The sequence below is a fragment of the Drosophila sulfurigaster genome, chromosome 2R (assembly GCF_023558435.1).
Source record: "Drosophila sulfurigaster albostrigata strain 15112-1811.04 chromosome 2R, ASM2355843v2, whole genome shotgun sequence".
NCBI classification, from domain to species: domain Eukaryota; kingdom Metazoa; phylum Arthropoda; class Insecta; order Diptera; family Drosophilidae; genus Drosophila; species Drosophila sulfurigaster.
In genome coordinates this window covers 25,868,468-25,896,460 of record NC_084882.1, presented here as the reverse complement: position 1 = coordinate 25,896,460, position 27,993 = coordinate 25,868,468, and the positions used below count along the sequence as shown (strand labels likewise).

General features: G+C 38.5%; 1 protein-coding gene across 3 annotated transcripts in view; it reads right to left on the bottom strand.

Annotated features, from left to right (window-relative positions):
- LOC133835894 (homeotic protein antennapedia) overlaps window positions 1-25,172 on the bottom strand; it is a 120,330-nt gene extending 95,158 nt beyond the window's left edge. For all 3 annotated transcript variants that reach the window (XM_062266056.1, XM_062266052.1, XM_062266057.1), the window contains exon 1: window positions 24,548-25,172. The gene's annotated coding sequence lies outside the window, so the exon portion shown is untranslated. The remainder of the gene's footprint in view (window positions 1-24,547) is intronic.
- Between the last annotated feature and the right edge of the window lie 2,821 nt (window positions 25,173-27,993).

Here is a 27,993-nt window from a genome sequence, read left to right as displayed (position 1 = left end):
GCGACACGTGTGTGTCCTGTGTGTATCCTTTTCCACACACAACTCAGCAGGGTAGCAAAGTGGAAGAATCGTGTTAATTTAAAGCCAGCACAACACAGAGATTTTTGATGTAACCATTTATATGAGTTTATAATTACTGAAATTAGTTTTTTCTGCTTTCCCGTTTACCATACATATGTAAATACATCTGCGACTGTAAAGAAACTTTTTCCTATATACGTTTATCTCTGTTAAAAATTATAGTTTGAATTACTGCAATGTGAATCATATGAAAATGAAAAATCTGGCAGATGAGAATGAAGAACTATTCGGAATATAATTAAGGCAAATTGCGGCTTCTATTTTTTTACAGTTTTCTTTTAATTTGGAAAGAGTTTATGAAATAGGCTACAAATTGTATTGAACAAATTGACGCAATATAGAAAGGATTGGAACTTAATAAAAAATATAGATTTCTAAAATTCAGTGGTGCCATCATGTAGCTACTTTTGATGATAATATAACATACAAAAATTATACGAAGAGTTGGAATAATATTATCATGTGTTTTACTTAATAAAATTTTAAAATTTCTTACTTTTTTTGTATTTTAAGTTAATTAAGATTTCTTTAGCGATATATTTGAGACGCTCTTTAACAACATTTTCAAGATTTAACAACATTTAAAAGCTATAAAAAATTATATAATTTTGTCAGCTTTGTAACGTAATAAATTGTCTAAATTTTAAAATTGTTTTGATGCTGTTTTTTTATCTGCTATTTACAACACATTTGATAGTAGAATAAGTACCAAAAAGTATATAAAAATTGAGATATTATTATGAGGTGTTGGACTTAATAAATTGTCAATATTTTGAAATTTAATTTCTGCTACTTTTTCAGCTACTCTTCACAAATAAAACGTAATCCATAAATTATGTCTCATTGAGCAGCGAGCACTGCCAAAAACAACACATTCATCTTGCTACGCCCATTTCATATAACCAATTACAATGCCGTGCTGTCAAGCCATTTGCTCTCATTTTGGTTTTACGCAAATTTTATAAAATATTTAAATGCAATTAACATGGCCCGAGGCATAAAAATCAGAGTGGCCAGCGAGTAAAAATTACGACCAAAAAAAAAAGTGAAACGAAACGCAAAAGCAACGCAACGAAAGAAAAAAGTTTTGTCAAATCAAGTTCCTTCCGTTCTGGTTTGCGCAAAATGAAAAATTTCATATGAAATTAACCCTGCTGGCAGGATTTCCAGCCCACCCTCCTGGGGGATGTGTGTGTGCGAGTGTATGTGTGTGTGTGTGTAAAAAAGAACCCCGACGAAAAGGGGTGGCATAACGGGAAGGACTCAGACTGCGCTCGAGGCAGACAATGTGGCAACAAATTTGTATGTAAATGTATGCAAAAGTAATTAATCATAGTCGCACATGCACGCACACATACACACACATACACAAGGCACTGCGGACTTTACACAGACAAGGATACAGGACAAATTCGCTCTCTCTCTTTCTTTCTCTTACTCGGTCTCTTTTTGGATAGAGGTGCGAGTCAACTTGTTTTAAAGGTTAACTTCATTTTTCTGATATTACTCGAGTACAAGTCTCTTTGGAGGTCCTTTGTTGCTGCCACCAATTGAGGCAGGACTCAAGTGCCTTGGCACATGTGTGTGCTGCAATCAGAGATATTGAAATGCGACACCGTCGCTAGACCCAAAAATCCAAATCAGCAACGGGGTCGGTGGCAACATCGATAAGGTTTTTGGCGGCCATGATGCAAAACACCGCTTAGTGCCGCCACGTTGATAGCGTCCAACAGATGCTGATAGGTAAGAGGTAAGAGGCAAGAGGTTAGAGCACCGAGGGGACTAAAGCAGAGAAGAGTCAGACAATGGCAACGGCTGCAGCGACGACGATGACGACGACGACGGCGGCGGTGGTGGAAAATGAGAAGCAAACCCAGAGAACTCATACAAACATACATATGTATGTATGTATGAGTGTGGCCTGAGAGAGCGAAAGCAAGACACAGAGAGATAGATAGAAAGAGAGAGAGAGCGAAAGAGTGAGAGACACAACGGAGTGTTTCAGCTTTTTGGTTCGTTCATAAATCATCGCTGAGACGACACCATGTTAAATTGGAACTTTTCCCATACATAAATAGAATGGATGAGAAAAAAATACTAAAGAAAATAATACAAAAATACATGCGAGATATATACACAATATTTTATATTGTATATAGAAATAGTAAATGTATTTCTTAAATGTATATTCACATATAATATAATATATCGCGTTAATGTTAATTTTAAGAATGTAGAATTCTTTTTCCAATATTCACCCACTGGTAAATAAAATACTACTAATATCTTTTATAAATAGTTATAGTAAATATATGTATATTTATTTTTTTCAACTATAAAATAAATGATCCAAAATAAACTGCCACCAATATCTATTTTAAATTGACAAATTGTTGCCGCTTGTTGCAATATATGAATTGTCGATAATTTTTAAAATTTTATTTTAATTTAGACATGCACAGAAAAGTCTAAATAAATGCGTATTAATAAAGTGATAGTTAAATGAAATGCTATCAAAATATTTATATTTTTATCAGTTTTTAAAATATATAAATATTTTTTGTTTTTCTTTTCTGCATATCAAATATTTAAATTTTTTTTGTCGAATATAAAATAAATGTCGTAAAATATATGCTACCTTCATAATTATTTAATTGCTAAATTAAATATTTGTTGCAGCTTTTCATTTCAGGTGTATTTTTTTGTTTGTTTTAATTTAGTTCAAATTCCACTAAAATTTGCCGAAATGTAGCCAAATTCACTCATGCATTAATTAAACGGCAACATTGTTGTAATTTTTGACAGAATTTCGAATGCAATTAAAATGTGCGCAACATTTTGTATCTAAAAGTAGCAATGGCCAGCAAAAGTTCATTCAGCTACAAATGCAAATGCAATTATGTATGTGTTCGAGTATGTGACGCTCTCTCTCACTCTATCTTTCTCTCTCTGTCTTGCTGTCTCACTTTTAAGTATAGCCTCTCTCTTTCGCTCAGAGTTGTTCGTGGCCAAAAAGCCATAATTTTCCAATTAAGCGAAAATGAGCGATTTATTTGCCATGAAATCAGTGAGAATCGCCGATAAAAATCTCTTCATTCTCTGCTTGCCACGGCAACAGGACACAACGTTGTTGTTGCTGTTGTTGTTGTTGCTGCTGTTGTTGCCGTTGTTTTTCGCTTTGCTTGCAGAAAGTGCAACGCCGCGCCGTTGCAATTATTTATTATGCGCATGGCAATGGCCAGCGAGTGTCTGGCAGAATCGAAGGCGGAGCAAGGGGCATGTGGCAAGTGGCAAGTGGCAACTGTGGCTGTGGCAGCAGCTGCTGTTGCTGTGGGTGGATGACTGCGAGACTGCTGCTATAGATGAGTGTACGTGTGTGTCTCTGTGTGTGTGTGTGTGTGTGTGCCAATTAACCCCTCTCCACACACGTCCCACAAGGGGCAGTGTCAACAGCGGGAATTTCGACCGGTGTCTGCATCGCATTGTTGCATTGTTTTTGTACACATTTTTTTTTTTGCGTTGCGACTGCAACATCAAGTGGAAAATTGCTGAATATATATGCGGATGCTTGCCTGTTATTATGATTATTATACCCAGCACGTTGCGTACACTAAAGGGGTATGTTTTTGCAGTTATTGTTTCAAAACATCTCCTCAGCCTAAGTAAATTTAAATTCTAACTTTAATTGCGTGCTCTGGCAAATGAAGCGAAGGGCTGCAACTATTTAGCACCTGTTAGAGCAAAAGTGTTGCCATGTGCTAATTAAAAATGCAACCAGGCAGCCACAACACGCCAGTGAGTGTTGTGTGGTTGCATGTCTTGTTTGCTGTGTGGCACAATGAAATCAGCGGCTGCATTTTGCAAACACTTTGTTTGATCCCAGGCAAGCTTTGCATACTTTTTCGACTGCCTAATTCAATTCCCATTCTCCGTTTACCTTCGCCTGTCTTGGCTCATTTATCAACACCTTTTCATTCGGTTGCCTCTGTTTTTATTTTTTTTTCGTGAGTGTATTTTAACTTCCGTTTTAGAGTAACTTTCGAGGGGAGAGAGAGAGAGGAAGAGGAACACAGGTGCCAAACACAATTTGTGTTGCATTTTTAATTTGTGGCGCCCCGAGCTGGGACTTGGCTTCGACTCGTGTCTGGCTTCTGAATGTTGAATATTCAATGGGAAAATATTTGCCGTGAAGTTCAAGTTGGCCGTTAAGTGTTGAAATGTTTACGGTTTACAATCCCTGGCTGTGTTTACATTCACATTATTCTCTGCAGCGATGCTGCACAGAATGACTATATTTAAATTGGAAGTTGAATGGGGAAGAAAGTGGGAGAATAAGTCTCCATTATTTAGGGAAATATTCAATGGAGCTAATTTGAAATTACGAGTACTTTTTGAGCACTAATAAACAAAAATTAGAACACTTTCTTAAATGAAAAGGAAAAGAAATGTTAAAAGTGAGTATGTTTGAGTCTATTACGGATATATTCAATGGATTTTAAATTTAAAATTATGAATTTTAGAGCTAATGAACAACATTTAGAATACTTTATTAGATTAAAGTTAAATGAGTTTAAAGTATGACTGCGTTTAAGTAAGAAATGATCAGAAGAAAATCACAGCGCATCGATTTAACAAATAAGAAACAATATAAAGAAGATATAATACGATTTGTAGTGCAAAAATTATTAACAAAAACTCTATAAAAAACTACCATAGAAAATAAAATATTTCATTCAATATAAGGAACATATAATACGAAATTTAGTTTAAAAGTATTGACAAAAACCTCATTGATAAAATTATAAGTTGGTGAAACATTTTTATTAACTGATTTTTATACTTATACATTTATACATTTTCTACTTAATGAGTTATCAAGTATACGTCTTTAGCTTTTTCAATATTAAGTATACGTTTCAAACATACTTTTCTTCGAATTGATAAATAGTTTGTACCAAAAAAACTTGCATAAATAGTAAAAACAATTGCAAAATGAACCCAATTTACACTTCAACCTATATGTAAATAATTCTTTATTCATTTGTTGAGCAAGTGCATTTTGCAGTGGCGCCAGTTGCCTTGCTCTATGAACTCGAATTGTCGATGTTCCGTTCTCCCTCTCAAAAAAAAAAGAAGTATCGGAGCAAAAAAAGAAGCAGCAGCAACAGCAGCAGCTGTAGAATCAGAGCCAGAATCCAAATGGAGCCCAGAGAAAGGACGAGAAGAGGGCAAAATGCGGGCCATGGCCATAAATTAAACGCATTTTCCATGTGCCTGGCTACAGACTGCAGAGGGAAATGGACGATGGGGAGACAAACTCACACACTCACACACACACACTCCCACTGACCTGGCCTGTAAAATTTTCCATTTATTTCATTTTATTTCTGTTAGTTTGGCCAGGCAAAAGTGCAAAGCGAGCGCCGATGGCGGAGGCGGGGTCAGGTTAAAAATATCGTGGCACATGAGGAAATGCACACGAATTTATGAAAAATTAATTTTGAAATCGTTAATTGAGTGTTTATTGCAACTGAGCTCAGTGAGTGCAACGCCGGCGCCCCGAATCTGAATCTGAATCAGAATCAGAATCTGCATCTGAATATGCGAATATGAATATGAAAATAATGTGAAAGCACATTAAATATGTGAGATTTATGTGCAGCGCAAACCGAATTGCATATACGCAAAAGTTGTGCAAATATATATAGAAAGTACACATATACCAATCTGGAAAATTAACCAAGCTGAAGCATAGCGAATTGAAGTGCAGCGAAGCGAGAAGAAGAAGGAGTAAGAGAAGGGGGGAGAAGGAAGAGAAGGCAGCTCCAATTGCCATTCAAATGCAAACGCGGCAAATGTCAGTCAAAGTCGCTTCCAATTTGCATACGAACTTAAATCATTTTGTCGAGCCCCTCTGAGTGTTTGACTGAGTATACACATGAGTACTCATGCGAGTGTGTGTGTAAGTGTGAGTGAGTGTGTGTGTGTGTCGATATGTATGTGAGCGCATAACAAGAGCAAACAATATTTCTCACATAAATTCACACTTTAACCAATTTGCATGCAATCTGCGGGGGTTGGAACAACCCTCAGCCCCTAAACCCCCAAACTACGCTGCGCTGCGCAGACAGCGATGCAGTGCAACGCCCCCGTCGCCATTGTCAGCCAGGGGGATGACAAAGGGAGCGTGGAAAGGGAAGGGGAGGGGAGGAAGGATTGGGGATTGCAGTGAGTTGCTTTTTGTTTCTGCAGTGCAACGGCAACGGCAACGGACTTTTGCATATTTAAACGATGCGAGTGAGTGAATGAGTTTGAATGAACTCACCATGACCAAATACAAAAGCTGCCCAAGTGAGCCCACCCCTCTTCCCTCCCCAAGTCCACCCCCCGCTGTTCCCGCTGGCGATAAACGAATGCATTTCAACGCAGCGGTTAAAGAAAGGGCCAACGAAATGCGAAACAAATGAAAAATACGTATACGAATACATGTGAATGTGCGCTGACTATTTGCATACAGCCTACAGTCAGGCACAGTGGTACAAAAGCAATGCAACTTTATGTAATCAACAGAAATTTAAATCAACTTTACATTGCAAACAAATAATTGTGATGCTTTATGTAATAAAAAAAAGAGATTTTATTAACTGGCATTTAAAAATAAATAAAAGTTGTGCAACATTATTTTAAGCGCATTTTAGTTAGTCAAGAGAAAGTGCATCTTCGTTTCACTGTGCATATGTATACGAATGCTTTTGAATGTGCTCTGACTACATATTTGCATACAGCTTACAGCCAGACACAGTGTCACAAAAGCAATGGAACTTTATTTAATACAATATAAATTTTATTAGCTTTGCACTTCAAAATAAATAGGCTCATTTTAGTTAGTCAAGAGAAAATGTAACTTTGCTCCACTGTGCATAACTGGCATTGTCGGTGCAACCTTTATGCCATTTCTATGCAGTCCAACTCCAACTAGCAACCTATTTAACCCTTTTGCAGTGTAACTACAAGCTACCCTTAGTGCTTAGTGCCAGCGCGAAGCGTCTGGCGAATGTTGTGGACTTAAATCAAAAGGTGACTAAACGAGAATTTCCTTTTTTAAATTAATAAACTCAGCCAGTGGCGCGTTACCCGCCGTCCGCTGTCCGCAGTCCGCGGCTTGTGGCCTGTGGCTGTGTTGGACTTGCACTTTTGGTGGAGCTCGACTGTAGTCGCGACTTTTGCCCTCGGTGGGGCGCTCAAACTTACCCGTTAACTGCACTCATAAATTGTGCATAAAACTTTCTGACAAGCGGCAGTATTTTTTTGGTTTTTCAAATGGCTCGCGAAAAGTTCTCTTTAAAAAATGGTTTGAAATCAAAACCCAAATGAATTTAACGCCGACTTTAGATTTAGCGTATTTTATTGTCCCAACTCAGCGAGTTTTCTATGCTTCATTAAATGCAGACACTTTCATAAGCACTTACCTGTAATTAGAGAGAGAAAATATATAAATTAGTTGAATAATTATATTTTAGAAATTTATTATATTTATTCTTTTTGTGAGAGTCAATTAAATTGATTTTGAATAAATTAAAGAGGTAAAAAGAATTGAAAGGTATATTTAATTTGATATGTAAAAAAATAAATGGAATTTTTGTATTAAATGGTATAAATATAGATTATTTCATACATAATAAGTATAACCAACAAGTAAGAAAGTAAAGTATGCTCGATTGTGAGTAAAGTAAAGTATGCTCGCTAACCATATTTAATGAAAGCAAAACAGTGTGGTATTAATTTTAAAATATATCACAAAAATACTAAAAACGAACCAAAGGCTTTGTTTGGTACATAGAGTTAATTCATTCTTTCATATGTAGTTCATTCAAAATATACCATAGAGTTGAAAATATACTAAATTATCAGCTAAAGCAACTAAGACCCGTTGTGTTTGAATTTGTATTTTGTGTGTAGAGTGATAAACGATAAGCTGGAGTTTGAATCCTCAGAACATATATAGATATATAAATAATAAACAATTTCTTATATAAAATAATAATTCCACATAATACATTTCATTTCAAATTTTTGAGCAAAGTCTGTCACAATTTTGTTGAGTGCATAAGTATTAAACTTATTGTTGAGCAAATGATTCGTTAGCCTGGATTCACTTTGCAGCCCTTAGCACAGCGGCGTAGACAGTTCAACTACCCTGAAGGCAGCTGGTTAGATTGTTGGCCAGGATACGGATACGGGTTAGTATTGCGACAGCGCCGCAAGCGGCAGGGCCACACATTGCCACACACAGCTGATAAACATCACCCTCAACCCCCTAAGCAGAAGCAGAAGAAGAAGAAGAAGAAGTCGAAGTGGAGTAGTGGACGACATGAGGGATTGATGGAATGGGGGAGATGTGGAATGGTTTGGTTGGACGCATTGCTGGTATGCCTGGTGGAATGCTGCCATGCAGCCACATGTCCTGCCAAGTGTTTTAATTATAAAAATGAGATATCGCAGACGTCCTCGGAGCAGGACACAAAAGTCGAAGGGCACTCGGCGAACTCCACGAACTCGACGAACTCTGTTGAGGTCCTGAAACCTCCCTTTTGTCGGTTTTGTAGTTTCAATGCAAAACTATGCGAAACGCGTGGCAGTTGCGCGTCTGCTGTTTGCCTCGCGGCAGGAAGCATGTGTTCTGAGCTTGTATGTATGCGTGTGCGTCGCTGTGTATCCTTGGCCTTATCAGCAAACGCGGCAGTTCTTATCAAATGCGAGGCAAAGACAACGACAGGCAATTTAAATGTGGCAAAGCCGCACCACAAACTAGAAACGAGCAAAGGATAACAGCGCCAGTTTGAGTCCTGTCGATATGCGAAGCGCGAGAGAAAGAGAGAGAGAGTTTCATTTGGCATTTATTCATTCATGCGTTGCACATTCGCATTCGCTCTGATAAAATGGCCCAGATAAGTTCGACAGCCCCGAGGATGCGGCCCAATGTCGAATATCTGATTCAATGTGTTCTCCCAGCTGGCCGCATTGCTTATTTATTAGACTTGCGCTGTTCTCTCTTGTCTGTTGATGACGCTGACTTTGTCAAAGTTATTCTCAAACAAAAGATAGTGAAATCAGTCTGAGATCCTTGAGCAATTAATCGAGTTAGTTAAAGAATACAATGAATATATTATGATAATTGTTTAAGAACTTTCTTATATTCAAAGTTTGCTTTTCTATGCACTTTTATCTTAAACTCAATTAACTAGACATTGAACAAATTGATGTAAATGCCATCTAAGGATGTCGGAATTATTTTCAAATTGAATCCAGCTTATAATATTAAGAAACAAAATCCCTTCCTTCCCTAGCTCAGAAGTGTATTAAGAACTAATCAAGTCAAATATGTTCATATTAAATATGCCCGTTAAACGCCCACATATCATTATCCTACCCCAAGCCAATCTCTGACGCAACGGTTCTTGATGAAATGAATTGAGTTCTCAAGTTATTTTCTTTCTTGGGCGCATTTGAATAAAATGCTCAAAATCACACAAAAGGCAAAAGCAGCATTTTTGGGGTTAGTGTTCTTGAGCCAAGAGTTTTCGCCCGAATTCGAGGCGAAGTTAAGTTAAGGGAAACGTTGGAAAAGTCACCAAATATGGGTAAAACGGAAGCCATAAATGAAATTAAAACAACAGGCGAGAGGCGAGTGGCGAGAGGGGAGAGAGGAGTGTGGCAACGACATTTCTCAAAGGACCAAAATTAGGGTCACTGGGTGTGTTTTGGTATAATATTTGGGATTCAGGGTTCAGGAGGAAGTTCATTGCGTAACAGAAACCCGCTAACATAGAGAAAGAGCGCTGTGGAAATAGACAACGAAAATGTCGAAAATGTTTCCAAGTACAAAATTCTGTTCTATTCTTTTTTTTTTGTTACACCATTTTTCGTTTTGAATGCGGCGCCCATTTTTTTCATTTGTTTTTTTTTCGTGTCTTTCTGCTGACCAGAAAAGTTGGAAAAATCAACTTTGCTTTTCTTTTTAATTTTTTTTGTTTTCTCTCTTTCTGCTGTTGTTTCTGTTTTGGCTGCACAGCAAGCGACTTTGCTTGTTTGTTTTTGTTGCTGTTTTGTTTTCTGTTTTCAGTTATTTTTTTTAGCTGCCGCCCGCTGTTTTCCCCCAATTTTTATATTACCACGCCATTTATCATTTCCTTTGCCAAACACTCGCACATATTTGCCATCTCACTCGCACCTTGTTTGTTTTTTCGCCACATTTACTTGGACTATATGTGTGTGTGAGTGTGTGTGTGTGTATCCATATAATACTTTCAGATACTTTTTGAGCATATTATTTACTCGTTGGCTTCAGGTATATAAGGCAATTTTCACGCAGCTTTAATTTAATTTATTAAAACTTTCGGCGTTAGCTGCGATTTTATTTGTATTTTTGTTTGGGGGGCAAGGTGCGTGCAAGGCCACACCCCCCTGTTGAAATAAGCATTCGAGCTTTGCTCCTAACCCCGATTCTAACCCCTTAGCCGACATTTTTGTTGTTGGAATGCCTTCAGTTGCCACTAAACATGAAACTGGCTCGTTTTGTTTTCGTGTTCGGTTAACTTCGTTCTTGACATTTCCTGGCCGGGAACCTTTTCGGAGCCGTCGCTACTTCTTCCCGTCTTAGAGTTGGGTTCGGGACTTGAGGAGATGGGGGAACTGTTGTTGTTGTTGTTGTTGTTGCTGGGAGCTGCGTGTTTGCATTTGACACATTTAATTCCACCCTCCCCTGACGTCTGACGCTGACATGATTTATTAATTACGAGCGAAAACATGAAACGAACTTGAGTTCTTAATTTCGACCTTAAAACCTAACTTGTATTTTTTTTGTCCTCTTATCCAAGCATGGAATTTGGCTGGTAATTGCTTAATAAGTTTATTAAATAAAGCTTTGCCAATCAAGGTATTTAATATTGAAGTTATTAAATCCGATTTGAGTTAAATATTATTTAGATGTAATTCTTCTAATATTACTTAATGATATTAAGTAAGTAAGCAATGGAGAAAGAATTTTTGGTTTAAAATGGTTTAATTGGATTATTAATAAACCTCTACAAAGCAAGGTATTATGTATTGAAAAGTCTTAATTTCATTTTGTTAAATAAACCTTTATAAATCAAGGTATTTTGTTTTGAAAAATCTTATTTTCATTTTGTTAAAATAGTTACCATAATATTTTATTTATCTCTAGGTATTAAGTTGAATTTAATTAGCAGCAAACTGATCTCTAATGAACATGATTATATTCCCTTGATTTTAATTAAAACAGCATGGTTAATGCCTTAAAATAAAATACACACGTGCCTGTTTACGTGTGGCTTTCTTTATAAAACAAAAACAGAAGACAACAGCCAACAGCCAACAGAGATAAAGGCCACAAACCAGACGAAGAAGAATGTTTTATTTTCGAAATTTTAATTTTTCTCTTTTGTAGAAAAACAACACACAAAATCTGTGGCAGGGGGTGGCTGCGTGGTGGAGAGGGGCAAGAGGAGAGGCATTGGGGGATGCTGCAGCATAGACAACATAGAAAACAACTTTGGCGCTGAACGGAACGCGCCAAGCGAGATAGATGGATGGCTCGGGTGCCAAGATTTATGGTTGATCAAGAATTTCCCGTACGTTGCACGCGCTCTTTTTCGGTTCGGCTGCCTTTTGCCTCTTGCCACGCCTTGCTTTGCCTTGCCTTGAATTGTTGTTGTTGCTGTTTTTGTTTTGCTTATTTTTAGATTTCCTTTTCGTTTACAGGCGCCCAGTGCATTGCCCCAGCCTCAGCCCCCGCCCGCCATTCAAACTAACAACAACAACAACAAAAATGTTTCGTCTTATTTCCAACTTGTCGTCTTGCAACTGCAACTGCAATGCTGCAACTGCAACGCGCGAGTGAGAAGAAGAAAAATGTCTCTTGGGTGTATTCATAACATGCCACAGCCATAAATATGCTTTCTACGAGACATCCGACATCTGCGACTGCGTCTTCGACTTCATCTCCTTTCCCTCCTTCTCCTCCTTCCCTGCCTCTATCACTTCTCTCTCTGTCTGCAACTCAATGACGCAGACGTCGCGCCGCAGCCAATCGCACGTCCAACGCCCCAAACTGGGCGTGCAACAACTGTTCCTTGACGAATTGGACGGATGCAGTGCGTCCGTGCTTGATGACTACACAACTCACAAACACTCTGAAGCCATGAAGCATCTTTTAAGTGTGTGTATGTGTGTCTGAGCCAATCTTCTGCGAGTTGCGCTGCTTAATTGAGAAACTAGTTTCAGTTCGCTGAAGATGTCTAAAAGACCCGACATATCCAAAACAGGCTGATGCTGCACAGTGGGTCAAATCAACAGTTAATAAAATTCGCAAAATTTATATTTAAAATAAACTGTTTAAAATTGTATACAATTTAGAAGAAAAATACTAAATTGTTTCAATAAAAGAGCATTAGAAAATACTAAAAGTTGTTTGACTTATTTTCAACACTTTTCTGAGAACAAAATCTTTTGAAAATTAGAATTTTAAAAATAAATACTAAATAGTTAAAAAAAAAAACAAGTCAATATGTGCCCAATTTATATACATATATATTTTAAACAATTGAAAACAATTCTAAAGTTAAGATACTAAAAGTCTTTCAAATAATATCGTATTAGAAAATATAGTATAAATAAAAAAAATGCCTGAAACATTTTCAAAACCTTTTCAATAAAAAAGTTTCACTTTTTAAATAAAAATGCATAATTTTGAATAGGTTTTAAGTACAACAAATTTGTAGACTAAAACATTAAGTTCGAAATGTTACCATAAAATATTAGTAATAAATAATTTATTTAGTCAACTTCAATGACATAAAAATTTGACAAAGTTAAGTCAGCATTTCAACCATTGTGGCAAGCGCTTATAAGGTTTGTTCGCTCTTGTCGCAGGAAGTGTTAAGCGGAATGTTTTAATAGCTGGCATCAGAGGGCACTTTGGGTTCTCCTTTTTTTATGCAAATTACAAGAGTCTGCGCTAATAACATGTTCCCCGGCATATCCGAGAGATAAAACATTTTAATTTTCAAGTGCGACACTCGCCGCAAAAAAAAAAAAAAAGGAATGAAAGAAAACGAGTTGGAAAACGAACCCAATTCTCTGGCTGGAATCGAATGCGATTGGGGAACATTCTTGGCAATGTCTCAATTGCAATTGCATTAGCACCGTAGGAGGGAAGGGGAAGGGGGAGATGAAGAGAGATGGCCACCTATTTGTGTAGTTGTGCATACCCCATGTGAAATGTAAATGCAAATAAATAAAATTGAAATTAAAAGTTGTTTGCGACGTACACCGAAAACACACACGAAAGGTGATAAATCAGGTGACAGAAATTAATTGAGTTATTCAGCATTGGATGCAACGAATATGTGTGTATGTGTGTGTGTAGATACATGTGTGTGCGCTTGTCATCGCTGTTGTTATTGGGTGTTGCAGGCGAGTCTCGATATCGATATCGAAACTCAAGTGTTGTCATCCGGCCTCACACTTGAGCTTCATCTCTGCCTCAGGCCGCGCCTCAAAGCAACGTCGACGACGACGACGACGACATTGTCTGTTGCCCCCACAACCGTTGCATGCCCCATGTTGTTGTCGTCGCTTGCTTGCTTCATTTCTTGCTTGTCTCTTGCTGATTTTGGATTAATTTGTTCTGCAGTCAAGTAAATCCCCAATCTCCAATCCCAGCCCCTATGCGTTGCATTTCTGGCCCGTTGCGTCACACAAAAAGGTGCTTCGAAGTAAGTTAAAAAAAAAACACAACGGAAAACAAAAAGAGGAAGGAAAAAAACTTAAAAAAAAAAAAGAAATTGAGGCACAAGTCACCTACCTACCTGGCAGGGCTAACATCAGGTTTTGCCAGTCGAATGCAACAGCCAAAGCAGCAGCAGCAAGCGGAATGATATATGAAGTATCTCATGGTATGACATTAACAGCACACACGAACATGTAGTTTTGTTATTTATTGAGTTTTCAGATATTTTGAAGGCATTAACATTGAAACAAATTATTATGATTACAAGATTTATTGCCGCCTGGCCTGACCAGCGCGAAACATACGAATAATCGTATCAAAAAGAGAAAGATTAACAACGCAAACAGTGAAAGAGACCTGCAAAAAAAAAAAAACGCGAGACACCAGCCAAAATATCGCATATCTCATTTAAATGAAATGTCTCTGACGGCCTGCCCCAACCTGTAACTATCAACTGACCAATTCCCCTCCCTTCCCATTCGTCTACTCGCTTGACATTCAGTTTTTATTGTTGTCATCTCACTCACGCACAATATACTGTTTTTTCAATTGATTGATTACGAAATCTTTAAACTTCACTTGAATAGCTCAGCACGTAAAATGTTGTCACGTTTAATGTATTTGGAAAAAATGCAGAGCCCTAAATACCTGACAACATGGTAAATAATTGCAAAATTATTATTGATTATAATAGCTAACAATGGAAAAGCAACAACAAAATAATAATAATAACAAAAAATAACTAAGTAAATTAATAAGTTAAATAAATTAATAGAAAGTAAATTAGATTTGTAATCCATTATATTTAAGATATTTATGTATTTTAGTGGAACAGTTTTTTTTTATTATAAATGTTGAGAAAAAGTAAAGATTAAAATCTGTTCTTTAAATAAACAATAAATATATTAAGGCTTAAGAAAGTTGTAAACAAATTTTAAAATTCGTTAAACTTGTTAAATTTTTAAAATAGTTTCTTCAACTAAACTTGAAAAATCTTGGTTTTCAATTTTTGTAATTGTAAACATAATTTTTAAAATGTGATACAAATTATTCACCCCTCTGATAATGTTAAAAAATCAATTTAAAATTTTCATAATTGTTTCACATGCATTAAACTCGATTTTCTAATTTTGTATTGAGAATTTTGTAATCTTTATTAGTTTATCCAACACTGTGGTAATTTGTTTCGCTCACGCATTGCGGACCCCAAGCAAACAAGTCGAGATAGAAACGTTTAGTTATCGCAGCATTTCATAGATGATTTAGATGATTGAAGATATGAGTTCCGAGTAGGCAGCCAAGCACAAAGTCAACACACACAGAGAACGCAGAACACAGAGAGAGAGAGAGAAAGAACGGGCAATGCGACCAACATTTTATTGGCTTATTAGCATTGATAATCTCTGGATGTTGGCCAAGAGGTCTCTGGGCCCCGCAGTGTCCGGCTGAGTGACCCACGCAAAAAAAAAGAAGCAGTCGCCGCCAGTGGCTGCCTTGAAATCGTCGTCGTTGAATCAAAACGTGACGACAGCATTCGGACAAATGCAGTTTGCCAATTGGCAATTGGCAATTGCATAATTGCAGTCGACGCTTTGGCTAGTTGGAATGCGCAGAAGCAAATGGCTACTACTTTATTTTGCTTCGTCTACTTCTTTTTTTATTGCGGATGCATTGGCAGACGACTTGCAGCGGTCGATAACACTGGATGGATAGACTGGGACGATGTCTAATCTGAGTTTATTGATTCAAACGACAGCCGAAGCGAACTGAATCGACAGCCACAGTGCAGACCGATCCCAGTTGCAGGCACAACACAACACCTGCCACAAATGGTCTGGGGTCTCTCTTGTCTTGTCTCTCTAACTCTGATGTTTGGGTGCCAATGTCTGGTTGAGCGCCGGCGATGGCGGTGGCGGTGTTGCAAGTGCCTCACGGTGTGGACACGGACTTCATAATTGCCGCTAGTTGACGCACGTCGCACGTGAAGCTACGTGCCCGCTGTGGCAACTGCGGTTCATTCATCAGCCTCAGAGGCGGATCAACATCGAGTCAACGACGTCGTCGTCGACGTCGCATTTTCTTTTTACTTGGAAGCAAAAATTTTATCACACTTTTTTATTGCCGCGTTGGCTCCTCATAATTTTATAGCTTTTTTTTTTATTGGTTTTTGCAGCCAAAATGTCTTGTCTATGGGTGTCTAGTTGTTGTTGTTGTTGTTTGTGTTTTGTGTTTGTGTTGTAGCTGCTGTTATTCATACCTTGGGCCACTTTGACTAATTGCAGTGCACTTGCGACTTGAAGTGTCTGGCAGTTGCTGTTGCTGCTGTTGTTGTTGTTGCCGTCGCGCCTGTCAGTCAGCGCAGTCCAACAATTTGTCATCTTCTCTGTCATGTCACAAAACTCTCGAGTGTGTTCTCTCTCTCTGTGTGTGTGTTTCTTGTTGTATCTGCATATCCATAAGAACGTAACGTAACTTAACGTATATTTTTTTATTAGATTTTCATAGAAAAGGGGCAGACGACAGCAGTTTATTAAGTCCGCATTCAGTTGAGCTGAGTACGCTGACCATCGTTTATCACTTCCTAAGACAATTTACATGCAAATCAGTTTTGCAACTTGGCCATTGGGCTTTAGATTTCAGCAGTCTGTTAAAGCCTTCTAGCACTTTTAGTTGGAACTGACTTCGATAGGGGAGTTAGAGGAATATATAAAATATCAAAGCTGATTGACAACAAATTTGATTACAAAAGGATGAACTGGAACTGAGAATTAAATTCGACAACAATTGAGGTTGCATTTAAATAAATTATTTTGTATTTTTATATATCATAAGCATTCAATTTATTATTTTAAATCGATTGCAATGTCTCTATTCCGTTTTTAAGTCTCTGATTATTATTTTCAATGTTTGTCAGCAAATAAAATTGCTTGCTTTGTATTTTGCACACCTTTTTAGCACATCATGAGTCTGGCTGAATTGAACTGGGCCAACCCCTAAAGTGAACTTGCCACCCCCCCTGTGAGTCCAATCCGTTCGGATATCGTTTGTCTGACGCATAAAGCTTTCGACTCGAAGGAAACCAATTTGTTCAGCCGTTTGATTTAAACGGTTTTATGGCCGTCCTGTTGTTTTCACTCTCTGTCTCTCTCTCTGTCTCTCAGGCTGACGCGCCCTTAAGTATGCCACTTGGCATTGCTAACCCCACTCACCCTCCCTCGCTTTTGGATAGTACTCGACTCAAGTAACCCCTGCTACTGCTGCCAGCCAGACAGTGGCAAATTTGCAGCATATGCACAAAGGGCAGAAGGCGAAATGAAAAGGACATGAGGACGACAGTTTCGCAAGACATTTGGTCAAATTCAAATTCAGTCTGCGGGGGCCGCAATGTCACTGCCCGACCATGTGTGTGTCCCCTGTGTCCCTGCCCCTGCCACCCCTCCACGCGCTTAAGTCTCTCCGCACACACTCAAAAAGGGGGCGTGTGTGTGTGAGTGTGTGTGTGTGCGTGGACGCAATGTGGTGCAAATGGCAGCCGTAACGGTTTAATCTGTTTTAAATTATTTTTGGGCATTTGCAGGAGACCAAACAATGGGCCAGAGACGGCGACGTCGACGTGAATGCGGCACGCTAATCTGGAAGCGCGCGCAACGCAACTGCGAAATGTGGATGGGGAAGGGGAAGGGGGAACAACGGGGTAGGCAGAGGCAAGTCGAATATATTTTTTGGTTGCGAAATTTCGAAGCCGATTCCCAGTTGGGTTGGCTTTATGCATCCGCATCTTTTTGGCTTTCATATTTTTGTTTTTCTTTGTGTGTTTTCTTTTTTCAGTTTTTTTTTCTGTTTTGTGTGTTTGTCAGTGCGCTGCCCTTATAATCCGTCCGTGCAACAACAACAACAGCACAAAATCCCTCCCTCTCTCGCTCGCTCCATCTTGCGACAACACTCGCTGTCTCGCTCACACAATGTCTCCCTCTCTCACTCTCTTCGGGCTGCCCGCGCGTTGCCTGGCAACGCTTGGCATCAAGATTAATTTTAGACGAAAAAAGGAAAGAAATAAGTCAAAATGATTAATGGGCTTTAATTTTTGTTCGTCGTCGATGTAGACATTGCCCTGTGCTGCTTCTTCTCTCACTCGCTATGAGTGTGTGTATGTGTGTGTGTTCACATATGAGAGGATCTGAAATTTGTAGTGGTATTGGATTTCTGGGTCTCTCACCCGCTAGTTTCGATTTTACCAAATAGTTTTCAGCACTTTACTGCATTCAGTTTTTTCTCTTTTCTTTTTGTTCATCTGTTCAACCATGTTTCTAAACATCTCTGCATCTCTTTCTTTCTCACACTCTCCCTCTCTCTCATTGACTCATCCTCCACCAAAATCAAGCAATGGCTTGCAAAGGGGAAGGGGAAAGGAAAATGGCATTATGGTTGCCGATATTGATGCTGTTTGACATGGCGTTTGTCATGCAACTGCAACATAGTTTAGAGTAGTAATAAATCCAATTGATAAAATAATAAAATGTACTGTATTATAAAAGATTTATAAAGAAAGTTATCTTTGTGATTAACCCATTAAAAACACAAGAGGAAACTCACTAAATGAAATCCTATATTCACAGCTAATAAATACCTTTTTTCCTCCAATCAAACAACTCTTGTGAAACAACTTTGAAGTCGATAAAATATTCTAGAACATCATCAAACACATCAGCTCATAAATGTTGTTACTCCAAATCAAAAGCGATTCATTTATCTACTGATTTAATGGGTAAATCTCTTTTGCCCTTTTCCCTTTTTTTTTTTAGCTCGTTTCGTTTCGTTTTGCTTCTAGTTTCGGCAAAGAAAAATCAGATCAGCGACGGTTTTTGGTTTGTGGTTTTTTTTTGCTTGGAGTTGTGGTTTGATGTTGGAGTTTGACGTTGACACGATTTCTCATATTCCGGTTAACTCTTTCCTAAGATTTTTGTGCCTTTTTAATTGTGAAATTTCCACGAAATGCGAGTCACTGGTTTTTCGGACTTGGTCTCTAAGTTCGTGTTTTGCAGCTGACACGATTCCGATTCCGCCAGACAGCAGACAGCAGACGAAGCGAAGCTATGATGACGACAATGACGACGACGACGTGGGTCCAAGTGGGGTCCAAGCACTACGCTGAGAGCTCTCGAATGGTCCCCATGGAGGCCCAGGGGATGAGGGGCGGTCTTTGCTGGCTAGTGAACAATCCGAGCCACATTTGTGTCATTCTGCGACAACTTTGACATGTGTGACATTGTTTTTTTTTTCTTCGCTGTTTTTTTTTCGTTCGTTTACTCGTTGTTTCTGCCTGAGTTTTGCTAGCGACATTTTCGTGTAGTTTGTCGGTCTGGCAACGGCAAACAAAACGAATTATTTCATGTTTTTTTTTTTTTTTTAGCTTTTTTTCACGTTACTTCGTATGCGAAACTCACACAAGCACGGCAACTGCCCAACTTGCCCATGGCTAGTAAGTTGAAGATAGAGATACATATGTATATACAAATGCAGATACAGATACAGATACTTAGATACCAGATATGTCGACATCTACATATATGTACATACACACATACATATATAAAACCTCACTGCTTGGCCTTTGCTTAGTTTTAATACCCTGTATTTGGGAAGTTGAGAAGAGTCTTAGGAAATTCTCATCAATTTATAGCGTTTTTTAATTCAATACTTTTTGTATGAATAGAATTTTCTTTAGCACATCTATTTCATACAAAAGTTTTGCATTTTCGAATTTCTTTATTTAAAGCAGGGTATATTCTAGCCTTAACTTCTCCGAAGTTCTTTCCTTTTATTTTTGCAAATTCACCGCCCAACTTTGAACAACGTTTCGCAGTTTCATCTTTGCAAATTTGGTTCGCTTTTAGTCGGCAACTTTTCTCGATTCAGTTCAGTTTTGGGTTCTTTTTTTTTATTACGAGTATTCTTGTTTTTATTATTTCTCGTGCTGTTTAAACAATGACTTTTTTCTTGATGTTTTGCTCTAGATGGACGCGGCTTGTGCGTTTGAAATTCATCGACATTTGAAACTAGCATAAGTTACTCATCTTGAAAACCCAAAAAAAGGCTCTCGAATATGGAGCGCAACTAATTGCTTAAAAAAAGAAAGGAAGCAAAAAAAATTCCGGAATATTTCCATATTGATATTCATATTTGTCATTGTTTGGACATCTTGCCGTCGGCTACCGTTGCGACAATGAATTGTTTTGTACATTGTATGTTGTATGTTGATCGCCCGCGTTCTCGCACGCTGCTTCCTTGGAACTCCCGCAGTTGCAGTTGCAATATGCAAATGTTATGCAACATATGTCGTCATCAAGCTCATGTCAACCCATGAATCCCTCAACGGTTCCGCCCCTGAAAATTGAGACAATTGTGTGCAGCAGCAACAGTAGTTGTTGTTGTTGTTATTGGTGCAGTCTGCAGTCTCTGCCACAATGTTGCTGCTCTTTGCCTCTTTGCCACGCCGTCGAATGCTAACAGAGATTTATGTTCAATTTTTTATGAGTTATTGACTTCTTCACACAGATAAATCACAAAATTCTCTCCATTCTGAAGTGTTTGTATTTGCTTTTTGTAATGTCATTTGATCGGTTTGCGGTAAAAGCGGAAAGCATCGTAAATTTAATATATAATCTTAAACGGATCTTCGGAATTGAAGGCAAATATATTTTACAGGAGAAAAATGTTGTATTAATATATCGCGGTGTCATTAAAATAAATGATTTTATAATTAGTTTAAATTAGAACTTATTTCACTGAGAATTATTTGCATTGTTTTGATATATTCTTGGAAAGTATCTATTATATTAAATTTATCATATTTTACCCTACGTTTACCTTAATCCTTTGCATAATGCAAACATCACATGGTTCTAAAGAGTCACAAATTGATTTATAGCCAAATGACACATTGAACTGCATACAAATGAATTGATTTATTGTAAAATTTCGTTTTCAGTTGAAAGTAAAAATGAACAAATGAACTCGGCTTATCTTCTTCAGCCAACTAACCGATGGACCGATCTGGACCTCTGCCTCTGTGATTCAGATCACTTTCAAAAACGGCGACAACAATGCGAACTCATAAATAATAATTTCAGGCTGCCTCGCGCTCAAAATCTACAACAAAAAATTGAAAAAGAGAACAAGAAGTAGAAGTAGAAGACGAGCACCAGGGCCAACTGTAAAAACAGGTAACCTTCAACACACACACATAGATACAGACAATGGCAGACGGCGGAGAGCGCGGAGACGAAGTCAAGCCAAAAGTCATGTCCGGTGCTCGGCAAGGGGCAAGAGCAGGGGCAGCGCATCGGTTCAAAGTCAAATGCTGTGGCAAGTTGAACAAAATAACAAAAAAAAAAGATGCATTTGCTGAGATATGCGCCTCAAATTGCCACAGCGAAGGACGCATATTAATTTTTATGGCCGTAGAAAATGACTATTGCATAACCTGAGACAGAGAATCGAGAACTGAGAAGCGAAGGTGAGAAGACACAACGAACTCAGCGGCCTTCGCAAGGTGACTTCCTAAATGCCTAATGATAATTTGAAATCTGGAAATTCTTTATGACATGTGCACGAAGTAAAATTGCAAGTGACACAAAGATGAAAATTTTGAAAAACCACACAGCAGGTTTTCACTTTCCGCTGCGACTGGAATCTTGTTGTTGTTGTTGTATTTTCAAGGACATTTTGTGCATAAAAAAAGGAGAATTTTGCAATCTTAAAGGTGTGCCAGTGCAAACTATTAGATCAGGTACTTGGATTTTACGCCAGAAACTCAAAACTCACAACTGCAAATACTTCCTCTCTCTCTTTCTCATTCTCTGATACTCTCTCTCTCGTGCTCCTATTCTCTGTCTGAATTTTTTTTAGTATTCGGACTTTTTGCGTTCGTTGTCGCGTATCTCTTTGCCATAAATCATTGTCACCCGCTCGGCGCAATGTCACTGCGAGAGCACCCCGCTGGGCTGAGAGGCTTCGGTGTCCCAAACTCAAACTCAAACCTCGCCTCTGATTCTGATTCTGACTACGACTCCGATTGCAACTCCCAAACTGGTGCCACAAAAACAGTTCGAGTGCACTCACTGCTAGCTAGCTCCAAAAACGCAAAACCCACAGCACACACACATACTTGAGCGCACACAAATACTAATACAGAGCGAGAGAAAGAGAGAGAACTGCTGAGAAATGCCAAACAAACTGCAGTCACAGCAAATTGCCACCCAATGCCGGGCCACTGCCACTGGGTGCTGTTTAGTCCTTTTTTACTGCAGCTACATCAAAATCCGCACAGAAATTAAATAGCACAGCAAAAAGACCACAACAAGTGGCATGCCACAAAAAAAAACACAAAAAAATATATAAGGATGAAGAAAAGCAACTGTGGAAATCCGCTAGAAATTCGTTGGCTTAAATCGTTTTTGGTTGAATGCATAAAAAAGAACTTGAGAAACGTTGGCAAAGAATTTACCAAGAAAAGCAAAAAAAATAAAGTAAAATCATCTTCTGCAACATTGGCAAAAGAAGTCCTGTCAGCAGTTGCAAAATTTAAGAGCAAAGCAAAGCTTTTAAATTCAACTAAACGTAATCTGAGTGTTGAGAATAAGATAGATCTTTTTTTGGAATTTCTATGTGATAAACATAAGAAAGATAAATGTAATCTCAAATAAAAAAAGAAAAGAAAAGTTTTTAATATACAAATATCTAATTAATTTTGACAGCATTTCAGAAGAAAACTTTTATCGTGATTTTATGCCACCATTTTGTTGCTTAACAACAAAATAAACCTTTTGTTTTTGTTTTTGGGAAATTACCGTAACATTTTGTATTTGTATTTAATGTGTGTGAAATTTCATTTTTATTTTATTTTTGTTTCTGTTTTAGGTTTTTGCATTTGATTAATTAGCCGCTTCATGTCGCCATTTATCATTGATTTTGAAAATAATTTTAATTTCAAATGCACGGCATCTGCTTTAACTAAACAAGTTTTGTTTATTGTCTTCTCAGAGGCTCTTTGTTTCGAATCGTTTTGGGCTTTTGTGAATACATTTATCGGTTTCGTTAACATTTCGTTCGCTTTTGTAGCTTTAGATTTTTCGACTTAACTTTGGTTTTCTTCTCCCGCGCGAACGGCGTTGATTAATGTTTTTACAAAAGACTTTGTCGCCATTTTTATAGGGGATTATTTAACTTATAAATCATGTCTAAATGTGTGAATTTGATTAAAAATATAGACACAATATTGTGAGGTCTTCGGACTGACAAAGGGAAGTTCTAACTAATTCACTTTCGAATGAAATAAAGATATTCAATGTGGTTTAAAAATTGTATTTGCTTTATTTGTGTTTTCATTGAAATGTGTCATTGTGATTATAAAGTAATTATTTTTCAATTAAATTTTAAATATTTCAATTCGGAAAGCCATTAAAATATTGTGAATCATTAAACAGAAATATCGATTTGTTAAATTTAAAAAAAATTCATATAATTTTAAAATTAGAAAGTCCATTAGAAATGTTTAATACTTTTAGATATTTTCAAAGCACATATTTAAGCATGAATCTGACCGAAGCTACTGACAATACAAAGTGCATCAATGTACAATTTTAGTTCGGTCTCTCTAGTGTCCTTCTGTCTCTGTGACTCATAAATCATGAACTTTTTGCAATGTAAACAGAAAGAGAAATAGCAAACAAAAATAGGCAGAGCGAAAGAGATAGAGACGAGCAGAGAGTTTATGATTTTGTCAGCAGTGAAACATTTCCAGCTGATTAAATCGATAAATTATGAGAAAATAATATGATCTGATGACAAAAATTGGTAGAATAAAATGGACTGACTCGTTATATAGTTGAGTACAAATGCGTTAACAGCAAATAAAATAAGAGGCCGTTGAATGTGGACAATGTTCATTAAAGCTTATTGAACAAATCAACAACGAATCAAATAAATATTTATTAAAATTGTAAAAAATTGCATTTTAAATACGGAATGCAATAAATCTGAGCGCAACTGCATGACTAAAAAAGAGAGTGAGAGAGATGGTAACAGATTCAGAGAGAGACACACATAGCGAAAGAGAGAGAAAGAGAGAGAGAGAGAGCGACAACAGACAGAGAGTGCGACAAATATGCAGAAGCCAGACAACTAGGACAACAACAACAAGGACAATGCGCCGCAACAATGGCCGCATAAATTTTCTATGCTAAGGCAGTTCGTCTGTGTGTGTGTGTGTGTGTGAGTGAGTGCATACATGTTTGTGTGTGCGTGTGTGTTTGTGGAATGGCTGCCGCATGCGGAAGTGAAACTATGTTGCCCAGGATATGTGCAATAATTCAAAACGATTCCAAGTTCAAAGCGGCCATTACTCGTGGCCAGCTTCAGTTCAGCAACTCCAACTCCAACTCCCAACTCTGGATTCTAGTTCCAGTTCCAGGACTGGACTGAACTATGTTATGTGCTATGTGCTAGTAGCTAGTAGGAGCTCCGAAATTTATGCAAATGTCTAATAAGCCTGTCAACAGTTTGCAGTTTGACTGATGTCCAGGGCCCACCACCACCAGCAGTTATGACTTATGAAGTGTTGAATATTGGGTGCCACAAAAAGAGCGGCAAACTTACCGCTTTAATCCAATTTGACTCGCCAAATCCTTGAGGTTTACGAATTCAACTTGCAGTTTTGCTGTGTGCAACGTGCGCAAAACTTTCTCACACAAAACTTTTATTTGAATTATTTTGCAACTTTTTCTATACTTTTATTTCTCTGATTTGCCTTCTTTGTTTGTTTTTTTTTTCTTTCTTTTTCTTTATGCACTTTTGTTGTTGAATATTTGGCTGTTCGCTACGTTTTTGTGTAAATATTGCTTGCTTTTTTTCTTTTGAGACTAGAAATGTTATGAACTTGATATACACTCGTCAACTTGGCTTGAATTTGTAGTTGAGTGTAACGAGTGTAGTCATCACCAACTTCACTTATTGCACAATTTTTTTTGTTAACCGAGTTTAGCCGAGACACCTGCCAGACATAGACACGGGCTTTGATGGGCTCTTAAGTATCTACAACGTGGGTCAACATCATAAAAAAACGCTGGCCGAAAGAACAAGATAGCGAGAAGAAAACGAGAGAGAAGAGCGCGCGCGGTTTCTTCCACACAGTTCTGCGAATATTTTGTTGCGTTGCTTCTTTTATTATGAGTCTGCGTCTGGCTGTGGCCAATGTGCGACTGCCTAGCGGTTCTAATTTTTTACGATTATTGTTATGATTATTTTTATGATTTTTACGATTTTTACGAGCTGTCAATTGGCCGGTACGTGGCGAATTTGTTTTGCTTTTTTTTTGGTTTCTATTTTATATTATTTTTTGTTTTGTTTTTTCTTTTTTTGGGGCAGGCAGGCGGGCGGGCGACGAGCTGACCACGACGACCGCAGGCGACCGAATAGTTTTGGGGCACAAACAGAACCAAAAGATGCCGCTGCGGCTGCTGCTGCTGCTGCTAATGATGATGATGATGATGCCCCCAAACGTCGCTAAGAACACCAACAACAACAACACCAGCTATGACGAGAACGTGAACAAGAGCGACTACTACGACTACGACTACTACGACAGCGACAGCGACGACGACGACGACAACGACAACGACAACGACAACGGGCAACGTGTGGCATACACGGTTTGCAGTGCACGGGTGCGTTTTGTATTGTGTGATGTTGATTTCTTTACGACTTCTATCAAACTAAACCCATAAAGCATTCAATTCAAAGCATATACATGTGAAAATCCAAGCGAGAACTCCTTATTAATCCAGAAGCGACGCGCCAGCTGACGCCAGCTGCGCAGCCAGTGCCAACGTCAGCGCTCTGGCAGCGCCCCCCAAAAAACAGTATATAAATAATCTTATAAGAAACTCACGCGCCGACAGCGACTGCGGCAGAGACGGAGACCGAAACCGAAACCGAATTCGAGAGAGAGCGAGACTAAAACCGCAACCGCGCAGTCGACGTTATTTACGAGTCTGCTGCTACTGCGCTGCTCTAGCGACGTCGACGCTAACGTCAGCGTCTGGCGTCGGCGTTGCCCATAAAGTATCTGCAGTCAGTACGAAGCAACAAAAAAATGTATCTTCTGTGCTCGCATTTTACGCTCACAGCCGGGCGCTTGTTTGTGTGAGTTAGTGAGTGAGTGAGTGCGAAATTTACGTTTGGCGAGAGCTTGCCACAGCTTGTGGCACAGCCAGTTACCCATTGCTAGTTGCCAGTTGTGTTTGCTGCCGCACATTCGCACAGCGGCCACTTGACCATTTTGCGACGGCTTCTGCAATACTTGCCCTTGAGCTGCAGCACTCTGGAAAATGCGCGATTTTTGAGTTGAATTTTGCTTTCGGTATGTTTATTATTTCTTCGGATTTTAATATTTATTTTTAAACTTTTCATTTTGAACTCTAATTGTTATTGTCGACATTTTGCAAGCCTAATAAACATAATACCTTAATAAAAATTAAATAACAAAAATGTTACCATAGTAAAATAGGCAATATTGTTAACCAGCAAAAGATATTCGTATTAAAATAAATAAAATTTCTAATTCCCACACTTTTAAATGCTATTTTATGCTTCTCTGCCTTCTTTATCTATGAAAAATTCTTCTGAAATAAATTATTTATTTCTTTAAACATATAAAACTCATATTAACTAATATATAGCAAAATAAATATAATGAAAAACTAATTTAATAATCTGGATATAAAAAACCCTAAAAAAAATAGCTGTATACAAATATTTAAATAAGTAGACAAAAATATATTTCTATTAACAGTTTAAATTTTGAAAAATAAAATACCGTAAATTTACCAAACATTTTTAACACTTATTTGATTAGTCTCACATAAAATAAATAAACTTGAAGCGAGTAATAATAATTGTAGAAATGGCTGTGAAACATATTTCCCAAATTGAGCGATTTGCAAGGGAGAATTATGGCTGCCGTATATCTGGGCTTCATCATTTGCCGACGGCACAACAATCATGGCGTTCAATCTCAACCAAACACAAACAACACACACTCACACTCACACGCACTCACACACACAGGCACGCACACACTTAACGCAGAACCACCCTAAATGAGCGAATCCAGTTCAGCATCTCTCTCTCTTTCTTGCTCTCTGCTCGCTTCGTGCTCTCTATTTTTTTTTTTTTTTTGGATGGCCACAGCTGTTGGCTGCATAGAGCGTGAGAGCATGAGATCAGCAGAGAACAGTGGAAGAAGAAGATGATGATGATGGAGCAGAAGAAGAAGCAGAGAAGCAGCTGCTGGGACGCACCACGTGCAACATGCTGCTGGAAAAAAGGCCCCCAACTCGTCTCACTAACAGCTCCAAGCGAAAAGTTGGCCAACTTTGCACTGCCTTGGTCTGCTGCCTCTGCCTCTGCCGCAGTCGCTGTCGCAGTCGATGCTGCCGCTGTCGACGCCACCAATTGGCAATGCGTCGGCAAACAGGGAGGAGCCGCTGCGGCATGCAGCGCGCTCATAAACCATTCTCGGCTGTCGCTTGCTCGACCGCCTGCCGGAGAGCAACTTGCCTCCAAGATGGATGACGCCGTTGCTGTTGACGCTCACTGTGTGTGCGTGCAAGCGAGCGCACAACACACCATCGCATCGCATGCGCAACAAGGACGGCAACATGCGACCGCGTTAAGTGTGACGAATGTGCCATTATTTTGCTTTATTGTGTCGTGAGCGGCCGCGTTGCTCTTTTCAATGGGATTTCTCACATAAATTTACGCAGCACACACCGAGCAGACCTACAAACCGACTCGACGTCGGCATCGACTGCGACTTCGGCTTCGGCTTCTGCGTTGGCTGTGGCTGTAGCTTCGACGTCGCAACGTTCGTTTGTCGGTCGTCCGACGGCTTCGCTCAGTGTGTTTGGAATCATTTGGCCATTTGCCGTCAGCTATGCATGAGGAGGAATGTAGCGGCTAAAACAGCGTATTATTTGAATGACTTTATATAGGGGAAATATGGCATATAAACTGCGCAATTGAATACTATTTAAGTTAATTAT